Genomic DNA, 15,268 nt, shown 5'->3' on the forward strand with positions numbered 1-15,268 from the left:
CTTTGAAGCAATACGTGCGTAATAGAGCTCATCCTGAAGGATCAATTGCTAAAGGATATCTTATGGAAGAATGCATGAATTTTTGTGCACAATATCTTAATGATGTGGAAACCAAATCTAGTCGACCCGTGAGAAACTATAGTGGTGCTGATAATTTGGGTCATGCTATTGGTGAAAACACAAGCTTTTATCTTGATAATACTTCTTGGGTACAAGCTCATCGGTACATCTTATTCAATACAAGCGCGGTTCAACCATTCATAAAGTAGGTTAAGTCACTCACTCAATATGTTATTATGTTTTATTGAATTTTCAACAAAATTTTTTGTATTGCTAAAATCTCAATCTACACAGCAAACACCTTGAAGTACTTCAGCTCAAAATGCCTCGTGTCGACGATCATCAGCTTCGGCGTGAACATTTTGAAACTTTTCACATTTGGTTCAAGGAACATGTATGTATTTAACTCTATAGATTCTAGTTACTTAAGTCGATCTACATTTTAAATTTTACATTTTTGTGTTAAATAGGTCCAAACTTTGCGAAGGACTACTGATGTCATATTTTCTGAAGAGATTATTCTCTTGGCAAATGGTCCTCATAACCTGGCAAGGAGGTAGAACGGGTATATACTGAATGGGTTTCGGTATCGAGTAAAGACCATGGATGATCGTCGAGCCACACAAAATTGTGGTGTAGCTTTGAAGGCAGATACCATAAGTTATGCTAGTCGAAAAGACAAGAATCCTCGTGTGGGGTCTGTGTACTATTATGGACAATTGACAGATATTGTTGAGCTTCGATATTCCAATGAGAAGAAACATGTGTTGTTTAAGTGTGATTGGATTGACAATATTCACGGAAAGAAAGAAGATGTCTTCAATTTCACGTTGGTAAACTTCAATCATTTGTTGTACCGAGATGATCGAATTACCAATGAACCTTTCATCTTGGCGTCCCAAGCAGAGCAAGTTTGGTATGTTGCAGACCCGTTACAACCAAACTGGCAAGTCGTGGTGAAGATGTCTCAAAGAGGTTTATTTGATATGAGTTCGACTGATCCACAAATCGAGCCATACATAAGCCAACAATTGGAAGAAAATATAATGCTTCGTGATGAAGAAGTTGGTTGGGTGAGGGAAGCCGCAGAAGGGGAAACAGTTGATGTTCAAATAGGCTGATATTTAATCAACATTAGTAATTCAATTAAGGCCAAGGTTGTAGTTAATCATCAATTTCTTAATTTACTTTGTCTTTGTAATTGTATTAGTTCAATTAATGTCATATTATAGTTGATGACAACCCATTGTCTATGTTTCTAATGTCAATTAATGTTATATTGCTTGCAGATTATTATGGGAAGGAAGAGGAAGCCTGATCATCCCCGGCGCATGATGTCTGATGTGCTACATAACAGGACATCAGTAGCACCACCATCAGAGGACGCATCACATCGGCCACCATCGGAGGGGCCATTAGTGCCACCACCATCTGAGGGGCCATTAGTACCACCGCATCGACCACTATCAGTGGCACCACAGCAGCTACCATGTACTTAGCCTCCACGCCTACCATCGGTGCGTCCACCATCAGTGGCACCACAACAGCTAGCATCCCGACTAGAGTCATCAGCTTATGAGCTATCCGCAGGTATATAAATTTGCTTTGATTTGTATGAAATTTATTTAAACATACATTTATTTATGCTCATTATATATAACTTGTTTATTCTCATTGTATTTTGCAGACCCTTCGTCTTCTTCACAGCCTACATCAGGTATAAGAATTCGATTTGTATTCACATTATTTAAATTTGCATTTGTTTATTACCGTTGCATATTATTTATTGTTTTTGTATCTCGCAGGTCATGTTAGTTCTTCATCAATCTCGACTAGGCGTGGTAGAGGATGTGCCAAGGGCATTAAAGAGTGGGGTACTGGTAAAAAGCTGGACATACAATTTGATGAAAATTACTGCCCAATAGGGGATAACGTCGCTAAGTTAACTACTCAACTTGGCATCATTGTGCGGAATGGTAACATTGTTCCTCTTACTTTTCTTGACTGGAACAATGTGCCTGATGATATTGTTGATGCTATCTGGAAGGATGTGAAGGTAAAAGTATATTTTTGTCCACAAATTCGAATTCCAAAATTGTGTTATTATTATTTACACTTTGAAATTGTGTTTTATAGGACAATTTGAATATATGTCCAGAGGAGTACAAGCCAATCTGCATGAAAAACTGCAATAGCATATGGAAGGATCACAAGAACAAGATTAAGGTTAAGTATTTCAAGCCTAGAAGTTCTGATCCTAATCTGAAGGATGATGTTCCTTTGCACATTGTGCCAAGCCAGTAGGAAGAACTTGTGGAGTATTGGCATACTTCTGATGCTGAGGTATACAAATAAGTTATATTTATGATATGTAAACATACAAATCATATTTACATACTTACATTTGTTGAACCTGTTATAGAAAATTGCAAGTAGGAATGCTAAAAATCGGCGAGCTCACGGCATAGCTCATACCACAGGGCGTACTAGTTTCTCTCAGATACGACATGAGGTTTACATTTTATTGTTTTATTTTTGTATATAAATAAACATTGAATATTTGCAAATTATTTGGATTCTAATTTTCATATTTCTAAAAAAATGTAGATGACCAATAAGGGGGAGTCTACTGATAAGATGAATGTTTGGCTTATGACACGTAGAGCAGATGACCCAGAGGTTATCCAGACCTTGGTAGTTTCCAAACACCTTTGATTGTATTTGAAGTTTATTTTATGTGTGTCAACCATCTTAATTTGGCATATACTTGTATGTCTTATTCAATACAGGATGAGTTTAATCGTCAACTCTCTATGCTACCTGAGGATGGTCGGACTTTGGAGGCTAGGAATGCCATTTTCCATGAGTTGATAGGTCATGACGGACATGGATATTGTCGCACATATGGGAGAATTGTGCCTCGGAGAGCGGTGTATAAAGATGGTGCTGGGCCATCACAGTCAACACCCCAACCATCAACTATTGAACAGATCACGCAGCAGGTTCGTGCAGAGCTAAGGGATGAGTTGAAGGAGGAGCTACGAGTAGAGTTCTCTACACATTTACAGCAAATGAGAGCTGAGATGATGGCGTTTGTGTCACAGGGGGCGAGTGTGGATCCCAACAAACAGGTTCGATATAAATTAAATTGTTTGATAGTTCAATTTTCACACAAGATTATGTATAAAATTCGAATATGATTAACACATTATGCATTGACTATCATAGGTTCCTGATGCATCGAGTGGCCACCGGGCATTTAGGGAATCTGCAGAAGATGAGAATCCATATACACCACCACCAGAAGATCAGGTATAAAATGTATCTTTGCATTGTAAACTAAAATGTATCTTTGCATTCTTTACATTGTAAGTTAAGAGACTTGTGGGAAAAGATGAGACGGTTTGGCACGAAACTTGGCACACACGACCGCCTAGGCACGAGAGACTTGTGGGAGAAGACGGGGCTCGAATCGGGTTCCCGGTTTGGAAGTTAGAGGCGGATTTCACTTTAGGCAAACTAGTTCCTTAAGAAACTTGAACTCGAGTTGTTAACGCCCCAAAATCACCAAACGGCGTTGGTTTGGCACGAAACTTGGCACACACGACCGCCTAGGCACGAGAGACTTGTGGGAGAAGACGGGGCTCGAATCGGGTTCCCGGTTTGGGAGTTAGAGGCGGATTTCACTTTAGGCAAACTAGTTCCTTAAGAAACTTGAACTCGAGGTGTTAACGCCCCAAAATCACCAAACGGCGTTGGTTTGGCACGAAACTTGGCACACACGACCGCCTAGGCATGAGAGACTTGTGGGAGAAGACGGGGCTCGAATCGGGTTCCCGGTTTGGGAGTTAGAGCCGGATTTCATTTTAGGCAAACTAGTTCCTTAAGAAACTTGAACTCGAGGTGTTAACGCCCCAAAATCACCAAACGGTGTTGGTTTGGCACGAAACTTGGCACACACGACCGCCTAGGCACGAGAGACTTGTGGGAGAAGACGGGGCTCGAATCGGGTTCCCGGTTTTGGAGTTATAGCCGGATTTCACTTTAGGCAAACTAGTTTCTTAAGAAACTTGAACCCGAGGTGTTAACACCCCAAAATCACCAAACGGCATCGGTTTGGCACGAAACTTGGCACACACGACCGCCTAGGCACGAGAGACTTGTGGGAGAAGACGGGGCTCGAATCGGGTTTCCGGTTTGGGAGTTAGAGTCGGATTTTGGTCTAGTCAAAATTATTTACTAAACTATCTTTGTAATTATATAGTAGTTAATTTTTTTTATATTTTTCTGTAATTAAAATATTAACACCATTATATTGTTATTAATTATTTTTATTTTGTTTTTTCCAGATATTTCCTTAGTAGCAGTTTGCTTCTTGTGGAATGCGGGCGTATAAAGATTATAACTAACTTTTATTTTTTTAACCCACGAAGGAATCAAGGCGAAAACTTTTGGTGTTGATTTTGATTTATGTTATTTAAATTTGTGAACAATATTATGTATGTATTATGCGACATTATGTAGTGGCATAATTTTTATTGTTATGAATTTTTATTTATGTATTGTTATGAATGGAACAACATTATGAATGTTCATCATGTGCCAACTTTTGTTTATGTATGTATTTATATTATTATGTAATTTTTAGATTTTTTTTTAGTTATTTTTCATTTAATACAGGTTTTTTTTATATTTTTAATTATTTTAATACAGGGATTTTTTTTTTAAAATTTTTTTTTGAGACGGCGGAGCTCCCCCGTCGCAAAAAGAAAATGGTAGCAAGCTTTTTGCGACGGCTCAAATACTGTCGCAAAAGGTAGGAATTAAACTGAGAATAAGACCTTTAGCGACGGCTCAGGTTGCCGTCGCCAATCGTCATTAGCGACGATACTTTTACCGATGGGATTTGGCAGTCGACAAAACTCTTTTAGCGACGGCAAGACTTTACCGTCGCAAAAAATCAGATTTTCGTAGCTTTTTGGCGACAGAAGTTTGCCGTCGCAAAAAAAAAATTTTACCGTCGCAAAAACAATGGCGACGGCAAGCCGTCGCTAAAGCCCTTTTGCAACCCCCTCTGTTGCGACCCCCCACTTACCGTCGCAAAAAACTATTTACCGTCGCAAAAAACTATTAGCGACGGCGTTTGGAGTATTTGCGACAGCGTTTTGCCGTCGCAAAAAATAATTTTTTTGTAGTGATAGATTTGTAAGTCATATTAATGAAAAATAATATTATTTCTTTTATACTATATATATATATATATATATATGACACTTTATTTGTCATTACGTTTTTACACCATTAATATTAATTTATTTATTTAATCTTATTAAAAAAATTAATATAATTATATCAAAATTATAAATTTATTGTATTTTCTTCCACCTTAGTGAAGGCCAATGTAAGTTATCCATTAATTAATGTTCCAGGTGCCAAATTGAGCAAAGAAAAACAAATAAAAAACACAGACCCCCAAAAATAATTTGTCAGGCCTTTGTGAGACCAAGACCATCTGTATAATCTCCAAACCCATGTGTCTCTATTAAGGTGTGTTAAAAAGTTTAAAAAACTCTCATAACATGGGGGCCAACTTAAGCTTAACGTGGTCTCACTCACAAGTCTCTTCAAAACATCACATAAGAAAGGGCAAAGCAACTTCTAAAGTGTGTCAAAGTGCAGTCTATAATAGAAGATCTCTTATCACTACTTTATTCAAACACATTGCATAAACCAATCCTTTTGTTTCTTTTGTTTTTATTCGTCTAATAACTCTCTACATACTATTGGAGACTTTAGTCTCTTCATTCTTTCCAAACCATACTTCCCCTGATTGAGATGGGTATAATAATAATAATAATAATAAATTACACTGATGTTTTTAAGATTTTTATTTAATACAGATTTCTTCATTTTTGAAAAATTACATTCCATTTTTTGAAATTTATAATCTCATTACAAATTATTCTCTAGATTACTGATGTCATGTTTTAAAATTTTCTAAATGATCATTTTGTCCTTTTTTCTACGATTTCTTCTTCCTATCATCATGATTACATTTTATAACTTTTCATCATTAAATTATACCTAAACATATTTTTATTAAGTGATGATATACAAATATAAAATTTATATAAAACTATTAAACAAAATAATATAATTTAATGGTGACTTTTTACTTTAAAACAAAACATACCATAAACACAATTTATATTTACAACATCAAAAAAATAAAAAAAAATTAATTTTTTGCATTAATTAAACCAAAAAATATAATTGTTATTTATCTTAAAATAATATAAATAAAATATCAATATTATTTTATTATTTTATATATGTAAAAGTTAAGTGACAAATGTGTTATTTTAATATGATTGGAGATAGATATAATTTTTTAAATGTAAAAAATAAAATTTATTAAATAAAAACCTTAGGAATGTTAGTTAATTTACCTTAATAATAATGTTTGTTTTGTACAAGGCTAGGAGATATTATTTTATAGTAGATATTTTAGTAGTGAAGCTTGAGAGTGATGATGGTGGTGGGGTTCCACATGCATATCATGTGTTATAGCCCAATGGGAGAGAAAGGCGCCTTCACATAAGGGGTTTTGGATGTGATGTCACCACATCTTCTCTCTCTCTAGCTCTCATTTTATTTTATTTTTATATTATAGTCTTACCAAATTGATTTTGCCTTTTAAATTTCAATAAATTGATAAATTGGCGTTAAAAAAAAGAAAGAGTCAAATTCGAACCAGAGTGGAGAAACAAAATGATGAAGAGGACAAAGAAAGAGAATAAAGAAAAAATGTTTTATAATACACATCTTATTTTTAAATGTATTATATGTAAATTATTTTTTTTAATGGTTTTGGTATCAAAATAAAGGAAAATATTAAATATTTTTAAAAGACAATTACAAATTAATAATAAATTTTATAAATATTAATAATTAAATTTTTAAATTTTTTTCATGAATTTATTTATTCTTTTTGAAATTTTACTAAATTGTAATTTTTTCTTCAAATAATAACCAAAATAAGGGTGAGTTATAAAAAATTGAACAAAAAAAAAGAAAACCTTAAGGTCTCACAACCACAATCAATCAATACTACACATCGCTTATTTAAAAATCAAAGAGTTGTGCTACGTAGTTCGAAAAAGAGCTTTCCCGAATCCTCGAATTCAAAACAACGTCGTTTCGTCGTTTTGATTTTTTTTTTTTCCAATCAGAAAAGAAGAAGAAGCAAGAAGAAGGAAGAAGAAGAAGAGCAGAAGAAGAAAGAGGCAGAGGTGGAGGCGACGGCGGAGGTGGGGCGGCGACGGCGGAGGCGGGGCTGCGACGAGCTGCGACGATCGGCCGATGAGTTGCGACGAGTTGCGACGATCGGCCAGGCAATCTACGATCGATCGGCGGAGGCTGCGATTAATAGGCAGAAGTAGAGGGACCCTCGCTCTCTCTCCATTCCCTCTTCCCCTCCTCCTTCTCTCTTTCTCTTTCTCTTCTATCTGTTTCGAGCTGTTCGGGGGGGCCAAAATCTGGAAAAAATCATTTTTGATAATTAAATATGAAAAGAAATATGTATTATAGAATTTTTCAAATACATATTTAAAAAAAAAAAAAAAAAAAAAAAAAAAAAACCAGACAAACAAGAAACATAGGATAACCTAAGCTGGGCTACTTTTGCAGTAGCATAGATGTTAGGTCTTAGGCTTAGTTGTAAGAACACTTTACAGAAGTATTACAATAGAACATTGTTTTCTATATCAACAATGATAGTGCTCATTAAAAGTGATGTTTTAAAACAGTTATTAATGATGTGATATTTATTTTTTTTTATAAAAAAAAAATAGACATGGTGATATTGTGATAGTGGGTGAGACTCACTGTCACATTATTAATGGTGGCATTAATTAGTATTTCCACTCATTTTCCTTTCTATATATGCATTATGGTATCTGTTTAAGGAAAATAGTTATGACCGCTCTAATAGCACCATTAATGATATAGTAGTGAGTCCCGTCTATTGCTATGTCTTTTTTTTGTTGACATTTTTAATATATTAATACTATTAGTGATCTTATTTTTAGTATTATGAATCATTGTTGATCTATTTAAATAGGGTAACGTATGCCGCATAGCAAGTACACCAGCTTTTATGGTGTTATTATCTGGGATGAAACTATGAGAATATTATAAGGGATTCTGGTTCTTTTGTTTTTGTAAAAAAAATCTGTTTATTATAGTATTTTTAAAATATATATATATTATTTTATAAATAAAATAGCATTTCAGAATGAAAGATATATATATATATATATTATTTTTTTACCATCTTACGTTATTTTTTTATTTTATATCAAAAAAATTCTTTATTCTAATAGAGATTACTTTTATGTTATTTGAATTTTTTCATGTTTATATATAATTTATATATCATACTATTATATATACATGTGTGTTTGTATATATGATTAGAAAAATTTATTTATCTTTGACCTCTCTGATAATGAAATTCTAATTTCATCCCTGATTCTTACATATCTATTTATGCTTAAAAATTCAAGAATATATCTAATTTTACATGCATTTGCGGGTATTTAATTTTGTTAATTAGCAGGTGATTAATTTTGCTATGTGTGTGTGTAAAAGCTTTTTAAGATTGGGAACAATTGGCGGCAAGACTCATGTGGGTAGTGATTGTATTTGCCTTACAACTGGGATCTACATGTATTGTTCAATGTTTGAGGTACAACAATATTTTAGTCTACATTTAAATAGGGGGATGGAGAGATTAATATGTGATCTTTTGAGTTCAAAGTTTAAACCGGGTTAAAGTTGAATTTAAAGAATTGAGTTTGAGTTTGACTCATGAAGTTTTTAAGATTTTTGAGTTCGACTTGAGTTAGATTGATTATACTCAAGCTCAATCTTGAAAAGGAAAAAGAAATTAAAACTAAAACTAAATTAATATGCACATTAAAAGACAAAATGAAAAGATTATGAATAAAATATGAAAGAATACTTATAACAAACACTAAATATGTGGTATGTGTATGTTGGAGAGAGAAAGAGTCATTTGTGCCAATTACAGTAGAAGTTTATAGGAGTGTAGGGAGTATTGGGAAGGAGAGAGGGACAACGTAGTGGGGAAAGAGGTGATGGTAGTGGTGATAGTAATGGACGGGGATGATGACAATGTGGAGAAGTAGAAAACATTGGCAGAAAATATAAAGACTCATAAATAAATATTTCACTTAATTATAAATAGTTTGCTAATTCAATATGAACATTGTAATTTCACTATTATTTGAAATAGTTAGATTCTAATCAAGAAGTTAATATTTTGCAGTAATCAAGATATGCACTATAGTCCATCGCTATCATACTTGCAATTTACTCAAATTTTAGTTAAGTAGTGCATCACTTTCAGCAAAAAGGCTAACATTTTAAAAAATAAATATTTGAGGCACCCATATGATGTGCCATGAATAGGAAGATGGGTCGATGGTCGGATAGAAGGCAACAAAAAAACCATCAACTCCATGTTTCTCAAGTACTCAACAATGAATGAGAGAGAGAGAGTACTGGCAAGGTTAATTTTCTCATCAAACAAACACATACCATTCAATGGGAAAATCAATCAGCAAACTTCTCAAGTAGTTTGAGTTGGAAAACAACTCATAGAAACTCTAGTAATAAACAGCCACACAGGCCCCCACACAGCTAGCTCATTCCATGCCTTCAACGCATGGAGCATTACATCCATGTCTCTATTCTCCCACTAATATCATTTCATTTGCGCGCGCGCACACACACACACATCATATCAAATGTGTCCCTCAGCATAACATGTGCCTGCCCATGCTATCTTTCTTTCTTTCAGTATCAAATTTCAAGGGCGTATTTTTATTTTTATTTTTATTTTTGTTTTGGTTTTTGTTTTTCATTTTTCAAAACTAAAAAAATATAGTTTTGTATTAAAAAAATCATTTCGTAAATTACCCAGAAAATGAAATTGGAGTTAAAGTGTAACGAGTAAATTGTTCGATTTGAAACACCAAGAACCAAAATAAAATTGGAGGTTAAAAGTGTAATTCACCCCATATTTTATTTTTTTGAACATTTTTGAAATACCTTTTTTTAGTCAGTTGTATCTCTATTTTTTGGGCGTCGGATTGGTTCAATTTTAGCATTGTGTTAAGAATTTTCATGAAATCCATGCCTTGATGATTGTAGGCGATGCATTTTGGTGGAATTTTATAAATTTAAATTTAAATTACATATTTTATTTTCTAAACATTTATACACATATATATATATATATATATATATTGTCTGGTGGGGCATCTTTGATTCAATTTTGAGCATCGTCGTATGGATTTGCATTAAATCAATGTCTTGATGGTTGTAGACCATCCATATTGGGGGATTTTTTTAGGGTTGTTTTTCATGCAATGTGGGATGCCACATCAATTGGGAACAAATTTTTTAGTAATTTTTTAGTTTTTTTTGTTAAAATATGATGTAAAAAAAACTAGTATTTGGGGATGACTTTTTGATTTTTTACGAAAAGATGTACAAAAAATAAAAAGAAAATAAAATCTTGAATTTTTTGGTATAAGTTGTTGGTTTTATGATTTTTTTATAACTTTTTGACTTTTAGGTTAAAAAGTAATGTCGTCAAGCGATGCCTAATTTTTGGAGTTTTTGAGTGTGACTCGCATGGAATTTTCTTTTCTCAATTCTTATTGTGACCCCAAAATGCCGATTAAGCACATTTACTTTCACATTCATAATATGTACTTGAATCAATTGTGTTATGTTAACTTATATAGTACATTTGGTTGCATGGCTCTTATGTGTCCACCTTGTTAATACAACATATGAAGGCTAGTGTTTTAGCCATCTCATCACGCACGTACACCTTATGGTTGCATGTTTTTTTTTTTTTTTTTTTTGTCTGAATGAATTAAAATCATATTTTATTACTACTGCACATTAAAAGTAAAAAATAAATAAATAAAAATATAAAGCTAATTTACTTTAGTTTAAATAATATTTCTTTTGTTATTTTTACAAAAAGCTATAAGATTATCGATCGTCTATTGGTTATCAAATTTTGAATATGTTAGAGGCTTGATATTCGCATCGCTTCTCCAAACCACTGAAATTCAAATTATATAATTTAAACACTTTCCACTCATTACTAATTAATTTTAGGTTAGATGCTTTCAATAATTCTAATATTGTATCACTTTTACATACCCAATTAGTTTTGGGTAACCACTTGTTACACTTAAAAAACAAATTGGATACAAAACAAAAATTAAATGGGAATAACCCCTTTTTTTTTGGCAATATGAACTAACAATCAGAGCTTACATAGGGCTCGTTCGATGTAACTTATTTTAAGCTAAAAAGTTATGATAAAAAAAGACAAAAGTAGAAAATATCCACTCTTAGTTTTCAGATAAATAGATTTTTTTAGCTTATTCAATTGCTTAATAAGTTATAAACAAAAATTTCACCAAATAATATGATACAAATACTCAAATTAAAATGAGCTATAAACAACTTATTTAATCAGCATCAAACACCACATAGCAAGGGGGGTGGGGAGTGATCATCTGTGTTCATCTCTTGTAGTTTCATCCAAGATATCACTTTCAAGGATGACCAGTCTTTCTGAATCTCTCTGCCTCATGTTAAACTCTGCAACTGCTCTGTGTCTGTGTGTGAGAAACTAATGGTTAAAAAAATCCATCCTTCTTCATCATAACCCAAAATTTGGTTCGGTGGTCCTCATCTTTTGAAAAAACAGGGTCCCCAAGTTAAAGCTGATATGCAAAGTTCCAAAAACTCAGCATGCGACTTTCTGTGCTCAAATCTCTTTATTTTTCTATTTTAATTCACTCCTGGTCATAGGACCTTATATGTATATATTTTAAATAGCAAAACCAAGAGAAAAAAGGGTATCATGCAGTTTTGAAAATATTAAAATCATCAAGAGCCTAATAGGTATCAAACCAGCCATATTGACTGTGAAACGGGTCGTAGATCATCTATAAAATACTATGTATTGCAAACCTATAAGAATATATAGGATGTATCGATATCAAAAGACCAAAAGACTAGTACGGCCAATATGATGCATATCTTGCCATTTTTAAACCATGATTAACACAACTAATGATACAGAAATTTGGAATAAGTCCTACTGCAAATACAAAATTCAAACACAGGATACAAATTAATGCATAAAATTTTATAAGATTTGTTAATAGGGTTTACTATTGAAAAATTTATCCGTCTATCCATGTAGTTTGTGTCTAATTCTGTAAACGATTTCTGTATTAGTAAGCTATCCGTTTGGGATTGAGGATCCCTCCCTCACCCCCAAAAACTCAGTTTAATCTGAAGCAATGACTCAACGACCACTACTAAAAACCAAAGTTAGAATTGTGTACGAATTTACTCAAAGTTTCACATGTTTGGCACCACTCTCTGGACTCTGTGGACTGCCATGGCCTCACAAGCTAGTGTAGTATTAGCTGTGTTGTGTTGTTATGAGATTGATTGTGCTCAGCGTCAGACCATATAGCACAGCATTATCCAAACTCACAGGCTGTTCTTTCTGGGCTCTGCTAACTTCTTTTTAGATGTTCGTCCAAGTAAGGTCGTAATCATGTGGTTTGACCAAAGACTAAGACTATAAATGTATTCATCATCAGCAGCAGCAACTGAGATGAGCTGTGCTTGAGCCTCCTCACTCATCAGTCTCTCCTAGCTTGGTCCTAATTCAGATACCATATGAGTGCAGCATTCATGGGATCTTACCGAAGATGCCTCCTTTATGTCGTGTTTGATTTGTGGATTTGGATAGGAATTTGAAAAGAAAAAAAAAATGGGAGTGAAATATGAATAAAATATAAGTATATTTCATACACTTTTTTTCTTTCCTTTTTTTCCTTTCTCAATTCCTTTTTAAATTCGTTAACCAAATACAGCTTTATAGCTCTTCATTTTTCCTCATTTTGGGGTTTTATTCTAAATTATTCACAGTCACACGTGACAATACTGCAAATCTCGTTCACACCAATGCTAGTAAGATTTGTGGTATGTCAATACTTCGTCTAAATCTCTATTATCTTTTTGTTTTAAAGAATTTTTTCAGTATATGATTAAAATTGAAGAAATTTATCGTGTAATGAAAAGGTGATGAGTAGATTAGGATAGAAGATAAATAATAATAATAATTAAAATAGTTCGACATGACAATAACAAAGAACTATTTTGCTTTTCACAATTTAAACCATGGTCAAATTTGATAACAAAAATAAAACATCCTGACATAGAAAATTCTTAAAATATGACATGGTATGAAAAAAGTAATGCAAAAATGGTAGCAGCTGAAAACTTCTCTAGTGCCTATAACTAGGAATGGCAACGGGTCGGGATGAGCCGGGGATTAAACTCTCCGTCCTCGATTCTTGAAGGTACAAAATTTTCTGTCCCCGCCCCTGCTCCTGATCCCTGGCGAGGAACCCATCACCCAGCCCCCGCCCCCTAACGGGGATCGAGTTTCTCCAATCCCGAAAAATCCCCAACTTTTTTTTTTTTTTTAATTTTGCATATCCCATTTTACTCTTTTTTTTTTTTTTTTTTGAGGCAAATAAAAATAATATATATAAAAGTATAATCCAACAATGTCTAAATATAAACATCCAAATAACAACAATATGACAAACAAGATACAAAACAACACTCACACCAAAAATAAATTAATTAATTAATAAATTCCAAACAACACCTGTTTTTTGCTTAAAAAAAAAAAAACACTACTGGTGAATTTTGTAAAGTAGCATGCACAACCAACATTATTAGTTGAGTTAACTTCTAAAATCAATGGGTACCTCTCAAAGATATTCCATGGGTCCATCCCCTCAAAATAATCCATGCAACATAATACCTCGATTCTCAAATGTCCAACCAAAAAAAAAAAAATATTACCATTAGTCTATTACAACATGGAACAATAGTTGTTCAAATAAAACATATAACATAAATATTGCAACAATAAAACAACATTGTTTCTCCAAAAATCTGATAATTTTAAATATGTCCCTAGAGAAAGACACATATATAGAGGGGTATAATAATAATTTCAGTTCGGGACGGAAACGGGAACGAGAACGGGAACAAGGATGGGGATGGGCTAGGGCCGAGACGGGAAATCTATCACCTTCTTCGACCTAAAAATTATTGAAAATTTATTTTTAAATACTATTCCTTATCCGTCGAGAATATATTCAAAAAAGAAATTATTGTAGGGGGGGGGGGGGTTCGGGGCCAGGTCCCCGTCAAATTGGGTTTTAATTACCATCCTTACTCATAACCGTATTTGGGCTTTTTATTGTTTTGGGTGTGGAGGCATATTGACATTTTCTAGGAAGAAGAGTTTTGAGGATAATGATTTTTTTGTTTTTTTTCTTATTTGAAATGTAGTGGTACAAAAAACAACCCACACATTGTAAACCTCAGACATCATGGCCTCGTTGAGAAACCTGACTATTTTAATTGTTAATTATTTTAATACGTTAAAATATTTAGGTTTTAAAATATAATTGAATTTTTTTATAATTATATGTAATGTTTGTGAAAGAAAAAATAAAATAAATATGTTTGATATGACATTTTATCTTATTAACTATTTTAACTTATTTTGTCTTTTCGTAAATTTTTTTTTTGATAAATAAACCAATTTTATTAAAAGGCATCAAGGCGATGCAAAGAATACAAAAGCTAGACTAACAAACAAAAAGCAACCTAAACCGGAACTACACAAAACATGAATAAAAGCAAGCAAAAGAACTATGAAGACAAGTTCTCTACAAATTCAACAAAAGACAAAACAACTGGGTCCACAGTCAGCGTTAACCAACTATGCACCACGAGGAGAAAACGCCTCTCCAACCAAACCGCCAAACGCATCTCCCTCAAAAATACCCGTCGATTATGTTCCAACCACAGTAGCCACATAAGACAACGGCCAGCCAAGTTCCAAGCTTTCCGCCTTCTCTTCCCAACCCTCCCCCCAATCCAGCTTTGTAACACAGCCCTGACAGTCCTTGGATGAACCCAATCCAAACCGAAGAAAGCTACTATAGACATCCAAAGGCGTGAAGCAACCGGACAGCAAATAAGC

General features: G+C 33.5%; 1 long non-coding RNA gene across 1 annotated transcript; it reads left to right on the forward strand.

The window, feature by feature from the left end:
* Window positions 1-1,349: 1,349 nt before the first annotated feature.
* Window positions 1,350-2,252, forward strand: LOC145803328 (uncharacterized). Its single transcript, XR_014345428.1, has 4 exons — window positions 1,350-1,650; window positions 1,748-1,777; window positions 1,866-2,116; window positions 2,197-2,252. It is a non-coding gene; the product is annotated as an uncharacterized LOC145803328 (long non-coding RNA).
* Window positions 2,253-15,268: the final 13,016 nt, after the last annotated feature.

This window comes from Camellia sinensis, chromosome 11, assembly GCF_055761805.1.
Source record: "Camellia sinensis isolate YWXY chromosome 11, ASM5576180v1, whole genome shotgun sequence".
Classification (NCBI taxonomy): Eukaryota; Viridiplantae; Streptophyta; class Magnoliopsida; order Ericales; family Theaceae; genus Camellia; species Camellia sinensis.